The sequence below is a fragment of the Drosophila novamexicana genome, unplaced genomic scaffold (assembly GCF_003285875.2).
Source record: "Drosophila novamexicana strain 15010-1031.04,08,12 unplaced genomic scaffold, DnovRS2.1 tig00004555-arrow-pilon, whole genome shotgun sequence".
NCBI classification, from domain to species: domain Eukaryota; kingdom Metazoa; phylum Arthropoda; class Insecta; order Diptera; family Drosophilidae; genus Drosophila; species Drosophila novamexicana.
Genome location: NW_020825052.1, coordinates 1,499,698 through 1,511,821, shown reverse-complemented (window position 1 = coordinate 1,511,821; position 12,124 = coordinate 1,499,698). Strand labels below are relative to the sequence as shown.

The following is a 12,124-nucleotide window of genomic DNA, read 5'->3' as shown; positions in this document are numbered from 1 at the left end:
TTGGTAGCAGTCTCCAGAGAGTTCGACTACCGAACTGTACTACGAGTAGTTGCTCCAACTGATGGTCAACCTGAGTCCATCATGAGTTCATGATTAGTGGCGGTGGCTACCTTTAATGAGCGTTAACTGCGCCACAAAGTTCATTAAGTGCAGTTGTACGTTGGGCGCACACACGGCGTATGATTGATGCGCGCACATTTGTTCGGGACAATCGGACAAAATGTTGCGGCGGAAAATTCAGTAAATTCAGTGCCAAAAATTGGTGTTTAAATTGGAAAACATTAATCAAAATATAAAACATTTTGCAGCACAGTTCTTTTGCAATTTGCATTGGTTTTCATTTGGCTGCGGTAAAATCAGCGTTGTGATTCACATATGTATGTTACTTCTTGCTTCAAATCAATGCGGAAACTCATCCAAAACTTTTGACTTGGCGCACACACACACGAACATATATATGTATATTTATATACCAACACACTGGCACCTCGGGCAGCGCATGTGGCATTAATTTTGATTAATGGCCAAAATTGCTGGCTTGACCATTTTCAAAAATTTTAATTGTTTTCAAATCGGCGGCCAGGGCGAGTCAGAGTCTCTAAGCTGCGCGTTCTACAAATAATTATAAGCAGTTTTTAATGATAATAAAAAAATACAATATAAAGAAAAAGTCAAACAAAGCAGTTGCCAGCTGCTTTGGCAGCAGCACTAATTGTTACAGATCTGGCGAAGAGGCGCACAAGCTGCTACCAGTTCTGAGCCTCGGGCGATTTCATTTGGATAGGTTTCCTAAATATATTTATATGTACGCATATTCATATATCTTTTTTAGTTTTAAAAGCAAGTGCCGCTAAGTGGCCAAGGGGAGGGCTGGACAGTGGACAACAGCAGAGGGGCCAAAGCACGCGCTAAACACAAAGAACACTAAAAAACAATTAACAAAGCTGAAAAAGAGTTTGGGTATTAGAAATATAACAGCAGCCAGTCAAAGAGGTGTGAGAAAGAAAGAAATTCATATTATCGTATGATAATTTATATAATTTGATGAGGATTCTGTATTTTAACAAAGTAAGCTCTTGGAATATCATAAATAAAAATTAAATTTCAAACTAATCGAGGCTAATTACTTATCGTTTTTAAAATCGCGTGGGTGACATCCGGAATATATGAGAAGTAAACGTGCAGCAGCAGCAGCTTTCGAGAATGAGTTTAAATAAATCAATCTACCACACACATCATTTTTAACAATAAAGTAATCGATTATGTCATCCATTTTGCCGAGGTTGTCCATAATTTAAATTTCATGTAGCACCATCAAATATAGTTATGGTATTACTAGCGGCTACACCCCGGCCAAATCGTATTCATTAAGTTCTTATGTAGAGCTTTGAAACTAAGTTTAAAGCCAATCGGACAAAACTTGAAAACAAGTAATATGTTGACAGATTTAGGTGCCAACTTTACTTAGAGGCCAAGCCGTGAACAAATAACCCTACCTCATGCAAATCTGATGTGAATGGACCGAGTTATAGGGGTGGGATATGTTGACCAATGTCTATATAGTATATTTGAGGGTACCAATTTTACATGAATTTCGACCAAAAATAATGTTGCCAGATTTAGATGCCAAATTGATTTAGAAACAATGGACAAAGACCCAAACCTTATGAAAATCTGTTGAGGTGTTGCCAGATTTAGATGCCAAACCATGAACACAGAACCAAACGTCGTGCAAATCTAATGAGAATTGACTTATAATACAATTGCCTGAATTGTTGATACTGCTCCATTAAAAAGTTTATACGCTCAAATATTCCTTATATATATTTTCAGAAATGTATTTTACCCTTTTTTTTATGTTTACAGGGTATGCGAAATGTAACGATTGGCTATTATAAGATTGTAGGTCAAAATGCTTGGTACACATGCACTTTATTGTGGGAACGTCAGGTATTTGGAATGGATGGAATAAACATTTCAATCCATCAAATCTCGTTGATTGTTCTTAATTGCTCCATAGCCGCGGCTGGCCACCAAGTCGTCGCTTAGTTGCTCCACCGCCCAGCAACGCTTTTGCCTTTGCAGTAGATCGCGCGCAGAACATTTTCGAAACGAAAAACAAAACAAAAAAAAACCATTCTCAAAATGATTCCAAAAACAAGTAAAGAAGGCAGTCAAGTTTGCCGGGTGCTGCTGCTGGAGATGCTGTTGCTATTGCTCTGGCAAAATGCTGTAAATTCCATAAATCTGTCAAGCGAAGCAACGTCTGCACTTGTTCGGCTGGCCTGGCTCTTGGTCTTTCGGGCAGCGCCTTGCAAATCTTGACATGTGAAATACGCAGATTTGCCGAGTTTTATGGACCGCACAGACAATGCAGAGAACTGAGAGAGATGAGACGCACGCGTTTTGTTGCAGCATTCCGTAACTGCATTCGCCCAGTGCCATAAACTTGGCTAAAGCGCAAAGAAAAGCGGCTGCCTTTTGAAAGTGGCGGCAACCGCCACCACAACACGTGCAGAGATGTGCATGATGATGACCCGGCCACTTGAACTGACTGACTGCCTGGCTGGCTGGCTGGCTGACTGACTGACTAGCTGGCCTGCTGGCTGGCTGGCTGGCTTGGATGGATGGATTGATGGATTGTTGCTTTGGTGGCATCGTCCAGTGTAAATGAAGACCTGTGCCTTGGCCTGGCATGCCACTGGCCACAGGCCCCTAGCCAGTGGCCACTTGTTGCCGCAGTCAGCAGTCAGCAGTCGGCAGTCGGCACCAAAAAGCACCGAAAAGCTAATTTAAAGCAATTTAGTTTGAACGCGCGCGCATTTCCATGCCAAGAGAGACGCTTCAAAGCTGCACGAAATGAGGCTGAATGATGCACGGCAAACAGCGACAAGCGAACAGCAACAACAACAACAACTACGGCAGCAACAACTTTTGGAACGTTGCCTGGACGGACATTTATTTATTATATCAATGCAAGCACAACAACTGCAACTGCAACTCCAACAGTTTCCACAGCTCTGATGGCCATGAGTTGATAGCCAGTCATTGCCGCATTGACACAATGGGCCTACAAAACAAGTAAGTGCTGCTCCACACACCGCGCCTGCCCTCCAGCCGCCCCTTTCGCCCACAACTTTACAACCTGCACCACCTTCAACAGCCCAGCGCCAATTGTTCGATTAGAAATTCCGTTAGCCGTCAGACAACGCCGACAGTAGACCTTCCTGATGCATGTTACTTAAACTTGAACCAACCCGAACTGGCTCCCAGCCAGCAGCTCCACGGAACCCGAGCTCATGCAGAAAAACACCAGGCAAACCGTTGATGCCCTCAGACTCAATCACCTTAGTGATTATTGGAAAGCTATGCTGGTGAGCCTCGTAAAAGAAGCACCCAAGTCTGAAATGTCCTTCTGTTGGAATATTTCCCATCAAATAGCTATATTTCTACGCTATGGTATGTTTAAAAGGGGCTACATCTGCGGAATTTGTTCCTTAAAATTTCAATTATTACCAAAATTTTTTTATAGCAGACGACTTGATGAATTTGAAGGTGCACCGAATATTAAATACCCTTGCAGACATATGATCAGTCCAGTGAAGAAATTGGACAGAAATTTCCAAAATGTATTTCACTCAAAACTTAAGCAACGCTTTATATAAATTACGCAGAAAATTAATAAATTGGCTTGTCTGAATTTTGGATATTTACTCAATTGTTGAAAAAGCTTTAATGTGATTTTAAAAAGCTCAGGTGTTGCCTAATTAATTGCTGTTTTTACCTGGCACACGAAGGTATATTTTTGTGTTGCTACCTGGGAATCATTTAAAATTTAAGTGCCATATAAATGTTGTGAAAATTCGAAAAACAGTAGTATAAACTAAATTGGCGGAGCTCTTAGACAGCCAATGGGTTAACATGGCCTTAACCACTTGAACTTTTGCCAACGGTGAGCGCAAGCAATCAAATCAACTGTGAACTACTTAAAATCAGACACTAAACCAACTAAAGCCAAAGAATCAAATTGGTTAGCCACTACCTCAGTTGCCTGTTCGGACGACGGTTCCAACTGCAGGGCTAATGAACCAATTACTTGTTGAGGCCATAAAACAGACAGCAATGCGAGCATTCTAAGTGCTCTGCTACGTTGGCGATGGTAAGCTTTTTGGGGCCCAGCGCACTAGAATTCCCACCAAATCACCCGGTAGAGGTAACAAACTATATGCATGAAGCGAACTGTGACTGGGACTGAGACTGAGAAGCACAGACAAACGAATCATGGCTGACCTCTATCTTTGGACAAAAGCCAACTAAAACGAAACCGAAATGCAGCTAAGAGGCTCAACTAGACCGACATTAAAGTGCCGAGGACAAGGCAAAGACGTTGGGCGCAGGAGGTGCTGAAGTAGAGGAGGAGGTAGAAGGCCTCAAGGCAACCGCAACCACTGCAAGATCGATCCAAAGCACGAAAAATGTGCGCCTCCACAAAGATATTGCGACTGTCATAAAACAATATTATTGGCATTATTACATTTAAGTGTTGACAGCATAATAAAATAATTGTCGACAGACAATTTACAACAACAACAACAAAAACAACTGGTGAAACTCAAGTCTCGATCGTCTTTGGCATCGTTCTGCATTTCGTTGGGTTACGGGTAGATGGGGGGGTTCACGGTAGATATCGTTGTCGTTTCCCATGTAAAACACTTTTAAAAATCACACTCACAACTCAAACCGAATGCAAAGTGCAACAAGTCATCAGGACTCTCAGTTGGAAAATGTACAGATCTTTCATGAGGTCTTTGACTAGATAACTCTCTGGACTGCAGTCCGGTTGAAGATCAAAAGAATTGTGCGGCGCTTAACGCGCCGAGCAGTGCAACAGAGAGAAAGAGAGCGAGCGAGAGAGAGAGAGGGTTGCCTAGATGCCGCTCATTCATATAATTCACCCTCATTTCATAATAAATTGCTCTCAATTGATCACGACAATCGACAGCGATGAAAAGTCATGCCAAAGTTGACTCTGGATCGGTAGAAACCGGCGAAACATACGACGAAACGAAAACGAAACACGGCGCATAGCTAAATTGGCAATGGCAAAAGGTGCGACGGCATCGGCATCGATACCCATCGCCCGCTCCGATCCGATAGTTGGCGGTGTTAAGTTGTAGGTGCAAAAGGCTAAAACGAGAACCGCCGCCAACTGGACATTGTCCCAGCCCTCTCGGCACTCTTAAAGGCAAATAAGTCATACAAAAGCATTTTGGTCCGTTGACTGCATAGGAAATTGCTCCAATATTTTTGTCGACGCCGCCTGATTGGAAATATCGCAAGACCCGCAACACCACACAACCCGGACACACCGCTGCCCATAAGCTGGCTGCTTATTTGCTGCCCGCAGGAAACGCTGCCTGCTCAAATCGCCAACCATCTACGCCAACAGTGTGGCAGTTGGCCACAGTGTGGATTGATGATGAATTATGTAGAGCACGAAATACGAAGTGCATTGTGGTGGTGCCGGTACTAGTGGTGGTGGTGGAGCCGCGTGGTGCTGAATGGCATCAAAATGGTGTGGGAGTTGTGCTGATTTGGCAGCACAGCTCACGAAGTCGTTAAGGAATTTTAATGAAAAAATAACAAAAACAAAATTAAAACAATTGTGAAAAATGTGAACAGGAAATTTTGCACTGCATGAAATATGCTCAAAAATAAACTGTGCACAACAACATTATTAAATATTGAGCTATAAATGAAGGGAGATATTAGAAAAGTATTATCTAAACTGATTCCTTAAAATAAAATACATGTGAATAAGCCTCACAAATCATATTTTCTGATAATTATGTTTAAATCAATTTTTGTCAATCAATTTTTACGGACTGTAATGCTGATCCACGTAGCGTCGCCACAGTATGCAAAAAAATTACTGTCATGGGGCTTATTAATTATCCTCATGTTATCTGCTTTTAATTCCTTCACGTGGAATTGTGAATTGATTTTATAAATTCTTTGGAAAAATTCAAATGGCAGCATGCTTTTCGTATTAATTAGATATTGAGTCATTTTCGCCATAGCTGCATATTTTATAGAAGCTGTGATAATTGCTCGATAATTGTCGCAGCAATACCCATAACAATACTTAAAAAAAATGCTGCTAAATGCTGTGCAGAAATCTATTTACATATTCTCAAGAAGCGAAGAAGCAATCAGGAGGCGTTGTTCAAGCTGCGTAGACAAATCTGTGATCATTTGTGGCCAAGAAACGAGAATTGCAGTGGTGCTGAGTATGGAACTATGCCAAAGACGGACCCGTTACCTGTTCTTGTGCTGTGTGGCTTTGTTATTAGTGGTAATAACCGCGGGACATAGTCACAGGCAACGGCGTCACCACGCACTACCAGCAGCCAGTTGGCCAAAGAGTTTGGGCCAAGATGCCATGCTGAACCCACATGCACTTTGCGGTAAATGAAGTCTCTGCCGCATCACTGGCACCAAATTGTGTTATCAAGTCATGGGAATTGCCCTGCATGCCTAGAGAACCATACGGGCCATGGAAATTGTGCAAAAAATAAAACAACAAAAAAATGTGTACAGGTAGCCGCTATGTGAGAGACCCAATGAAAAACTCGTTAGAGTGGGCCACTGCGTGTGAGTGAGGAGCCGAAAAAAAAAAACTTGAAGTCCCAACTGTGATCCAAGACGCCGTGTGTCCAGTGTGCAACACTCAACATACTGCATTATTTCACCAAATCATTTCATGCCACATTAATCCACTTTACCATCATCATCATCTACGTCGTCGTTGTTGTCGTCCCCGCTTGGACATCAGCAAGCAGCCAGCACACGATCCGAAACTCCGAAAACTGCAATGTCTGGGAAATTTCTGACGCCGATGACGATGACGACGTCGACGTGTGCCTAGAGGGTGTCAATTGATGCATATGAAAAATTGCAATTTCTATGCGCCGTTTTTGGGGGGCTGTGTATCAGCTTGTCTGTCTTTATGCCCTCACAACAAGGTATTACAGTTTTCATACAAAATATGTAACGTATTGTGCTGAAACGTTTTGAATCTGAAATCCCAATTTCTTATTTACTATTAACCGACCCTTAAACCTCAAAATATGACTTAAGAACGGCCGAAGCTATGTCGAAAACAAACCATATTTTATCAAAAGTTGAAATATTTCAAATATTCTTTTAATGTGTATGAAATGTGATCAAATTTATGGATAATATTTATATCAATAGCTCAGTTATATAAATAATAATAAATAAAATATAAATATATACCTAAAGATTACTTCACTCTCTTAACTCTGCTCAGGTTATGTTTTATCATTTAACTCGGATCTGTTAGGGTATTCAGTGCGCGGCGTTGCGGAGATAACTTCTTTATCTTGTGTTGCTTTTCAGCTGGCATGTGTTGGCATAGTGCATTCGAGCTATGAGTGTTGGGTACTGAGCTCAATTTACTATTAGCGTGACTTTTGGGTTAGTTTTTCTATTCGTCATGCAAAGCATCGCTTATTGGCGGCATTTGCAACTTCTCTCTCGAGGCCAAATGGCGTCGTCAGTCTTAAGTGTCTTATTGCGGCAAGTGATCTTCTATAAACTATAAACTACAACAACCCGAAACCCAATTTACATCCAGACTGAGAGCTCTATAATTTTGTTGCTCGATATTCGGCAGTAGATGGGAACTGGCACAAGAATTGCCGACCAGGAAAAGTAAACACGAGAGCAGCAAATACATCATTAAGTTGGGCTTTGGGTAAAAATCATATAAGATTTTATGGTGTATATAAATGTGAACAGCTACATAAATAAAACTGCTGGTCGAGATAAGAGCTGAGTTGAAAAAGAGTTGGATTACGTCAAAAGTAAGAACCTAAAAGATAAACCTAGCCCAGCCCTGAATACCCTTGAAATAAGTAATCATTTATAGAAAAATTTAAATTTAAATTTAAAAATTAGTACTTACCAACTAATTTTTATACACACAAATGATTCCTTTATGTCCATAAAATAGGAGTTACACAAAGCCAAACACATCTGTGAAAGAACAAAAATAAAGTAAAGTGAGAGTTAGAGTAAGTGCAGCAGAAAGAAAGAAGGAAGCATAAAGAAGCATGTCTAAAAAAATTTGATTAAATACTACCCAAAATCGAAGCCCAGAAAGTCTTATTAAATTTCTTGAGAATCGCATAGCAGGGCGAGCGCAAAAAGAGCATTCTTTTTTTATTAATATACATTTATATGCATTCATTTGTACCCATGGGAAATACGAACTTCGTTATGTTCAGTCAACATTTTCAATCAGATCAATCTCAACCAGCAAACACATCGATCCTGGAGACGCAAAATATTGTATAGGACTGTAAGCTGTGGTTGGCTGCCTTCCAGATGACGATGACGGCGATGATGATGAATGTAGAACAACGTCAACAACATAAAACTGATTGATCGTTACAAGCTTTTATTAAGTCATAGACGTTCGCTCGCTGGTTCGTTGGTTCGTTGGATCGTTTGTTTCCTTTTTCGCTGCATCTGTTGATCATATGTAATTTATTTGTCATATCACGTGTTAAACATTTAACAACTCATGGGCTAGGCACAGGCAGCATAACCGGAGGCGAACAAGTGCAGTCAAACGAGTCGCTGCAGAAATCGAATGAAAAACAAAAAAAAAGTATTTGCACAAAGATCAATCTTGTTGTTTCGCTAGAGCAGTAAGAAACCCCAAGCAATAAGTCAAAACAATGGCCTGTCGCCAATGTCGCCGTCGCCGTCGTCATCGTCATCGTCGTCGCGGTCGTTGTCGTCGTCGTTGTCGTCTCCGGGGCTGGAGATGGAGCTGCAGCCCATGGCCCCTTGAGTGGCCAGCGTGGTAGTCACTCAGCTTGAAGATTAGCCTTTGGTGAGCATGCTAAACGAGCTGAATGAGTCGGGAATGAGACAGTAATAGGCTTCTTAGTTGAGATACTGACACAAGCTGTGGGCTGCGTGGGTGAATCGTGGTAACAGGAGACGGCACTGATTGTGAACCAGAAGAGTTACAAAGATGCTCCAAGATAGATATGCGAAGAAGTGTGTTGGAAAGTGAGAGAACGACCACAATGAACCCACCCAGATTTTCTGACGGATATATCCATTTATAATTTACCCTAAATAGATTTAGAGTGAAAACTTCGGCTTGGAATTAACAAAAAGTTATCTGAGCTTTGTTTTCCTTCTTAATTTGAATAAAACACTTAAGATCGATTAGATAAAATTCATCTGTTCACATAAACTCACTAGTTGCAACCTTAAGCACCGAAAGAAAGTTTAGTTTCTTGTTCTACTTAACCTGGTGCATATGCTTCCATTGAGGTAAGAGAAGGTAACATAAAGTTATGATTAAAACTTTAGTTACTCTCTTTTGGTAATGAAACTTTTCTATACTAGCTAAGCATATATTCCCTTCAGCTAATCAATTCTTTAGCTTTAAAGGTGTTTTATTGTTGCAACAAGAACCGTTTGACTAGATAAAAATCATCAAATAGATAAGAGCACCACCGGGAAAGCCAAGTGTAATTACATGCCAGGGGGACAGACAGCAGGCAGGAGTTAACCAACGATGTGGCAGCTGTACAGCTTCTGGGACCTGCTCCGGTTTGGTCATTCACACGTCTTGTTAGCGCGTCTTAATAAATTGCACGCAATCAACTGGCGAGCTGAGCTCCATTTAAGTGTGGCCGAGCGAGTAAATCTTGGCGAGAGCCACAGCGAGCGGATCACAGCATGTGGTGGTGTTGGTGGTGGTGGCCAGTGAAGACGACTTTTACTTACAGCAACGCGGACTGAAGACGGACTACCTAACAGCCACCACCAGCCGGTAGGTAATTGATTGCGCTTCAATTGCAATTACCGGACCAAGGTGGACCATGGCGAACCAGGCACAACAGGCACACCACCAGGCCGACTGGGGCGCCTCAGAGCTTGTAATTGTGTCGTAATAATGCGATCTTCAGGCGGCAGTTGAGTGCGTTGCATGTTGGCGACACATTTAGCCCACATGCTGGCGCCACCTATGAGCCGCATTTGTTTTTATTTCTCTTAAGCTAATCTCAATCGGTAATGTTCCCACGCAGCCCACCACCAGCAGCAGCAGCGCAGCATCAGCAGTTTTAGCTCTCGGGTTCAGTTACAGACTGCAACACCTCAACTTTTAGCTAAATTAAACTTCTTTATTTCAATTAAATGTCTGTCCAACTGTCCGTCTATCCATCTAACTGTCTGTCTGGGCTCAGTCGCTCCGTTTGTCATCGCCGTGCCCATATGTGTGGCAAGGCACACGACGCTTGCCACAAACCAAAACAAATCAAATGGAAACGGGGCAACGGGAATGGGAATGGGAACAACGCGAGCAACCAAGCTGCCTTCAACTCTAGCAATTGTTGCTGTTGTTGTTGTTTTTGTTGCTGTTGCTGTTGTTGACTCTGGGCTTGGGCTATGAATTGGTCTCAGCCTCGGTATATGTTGCTTTTGTTGTCGGTTTTGGCTGCTTGTAACCTCACCTTTAACATCCCACATGCGTCGCCAGTTTGCCAGACTTGTTACTTATTCTATTTTTTTTCATTCAAGCTCTTTATAATACTCTACACAATTTATTTAAGGAGAATAATGGAGCACATTAGTTTTACACCAGAGTATAAAAGCTACCTAATTTTAATATAATACTTCTTAAATATAAATAAAGGACTCTTCATTCTTTAATTTTATGTATATTTTCGATTTGTCTCCGAGAATCACCCGAATTCTGTTAATACAAAATTGATATTGTAATTTGTTTGTGCTTCAAATACACCGGGGCTCGACAGCGAGCCCCTCCGACAGCGCTTAGCCCACCACGCTACGTGGGGTTATGTATATCTTATTATCTTGTAATTTATAGTTTCAATAACATAACTTCCAATTTCTCTTTGGCAGTGCATTTGCTAGTCTACGTGAAATTTGCATAAGGCCTGCTCCTATTGCTGCTTCCTTATACAACAGTTCTCATTGGTTTTTTGTGAGAGAGTAATGTGCAATGTGCAACACGTCATCGTTGGTGCAGTAATCGCCATGGGCAAGTCAGTTAGTCCAATTGTCAATTAAGTCAATGCAAATGTTATATAAATAAAGTATTATATAATTTGAAAATTTATCGCATTTAAAGTTTTTTCTTGCCAGCATATCAGAGTGCAATATTTGATGATGATTATGTCTCAACTTTTCAGTTTTCGAGTCTGTGGGCGAATCGTGGGCAGTTCATTCAATCTGAAGTGGAGCTACTGTTGCTGATGAGATATGTGTGTGTGTTTGTGTGTGCCAGCTAGGCTTTAATTAGCTGGCCAAACCTTGAGCTCAATCTCTGTATGCAATAAAAAAGTGCAACATTTTGTCTATGGCTGGGTGGCCAACAACGCACACACACAAGCCAAACGAGAAGAATTGCAAAGTCTAACAGGAAGTTTGCCACACGCAATCAGCAATGGAGTCAAGTCAAAAGACGAAGACTTCACACTAGGCCGGGTCCCAGGTCGCGGATCTCCTGGTCTCAAGTCTCTCTCTCTCCGTATGCCCGGGCCACATTCCAGCTCGAACTAGACAAATATTGATGGCCGCTCATCAATAGCCATAGCAGCAGCCGCCGCCACCGCTGCTGCAACACCACAAGCAGCAGCAACAACAACAAGAACAACAACAACAACTGCAGCGAAAAATCAAACGCAGCAGAAAGAAAATTTGCAGTGCGATTGATTTATTTACCACGGCTTAGATTTACCGCCTTGCAGCCGAGTGGCATTTTGGCATTGTGCTGATGATGCTTTCCCACTTTTGAAGCCATACGATGCCCCCACACCCTACTGCTCCGGCGTAGCTAGCTCCAATCCCTAAGCATCAGTCGCATCATCAACAGGCGGCACCAGCGGCGCAGTCAGCTTTAAATGTTGCGTTTGATTTCGCTGGGCCAACTGTTTTTTTTTTTTTTTGATTCTTCTTCTTCATCAGTTGTTTTTGGAATTTCTGCCTGCTGTCCAAGTGCATCGTTACACAAAACCACAAACAATTTATATTCCCATCAAACATTTGA

General features: G+C 41.8%; 1 protein-coding gene across 1 annotated transcript in view; it reads right to left on the bottom strand.

Annotated features, from left to right (window-relative positions):
- LOC115770312 overlaps window positions 1–8,043 on the bottom strand; it is a 137,010-nt gene extending 128,967 nt beyond the window's left edge. Inside the window, exon 1 of the mRNA XM_030715546.1 lies at window positions 7,991–8,043. The gene's annotated coding sequence lies outside the window, so the exon portion shown is untranslated. The remainder of the gene's footprint in view (window positions 1–7,990) is intronic.
- Window positions 8,044–12,124: the final 4,081 nt, after the last annotated feature.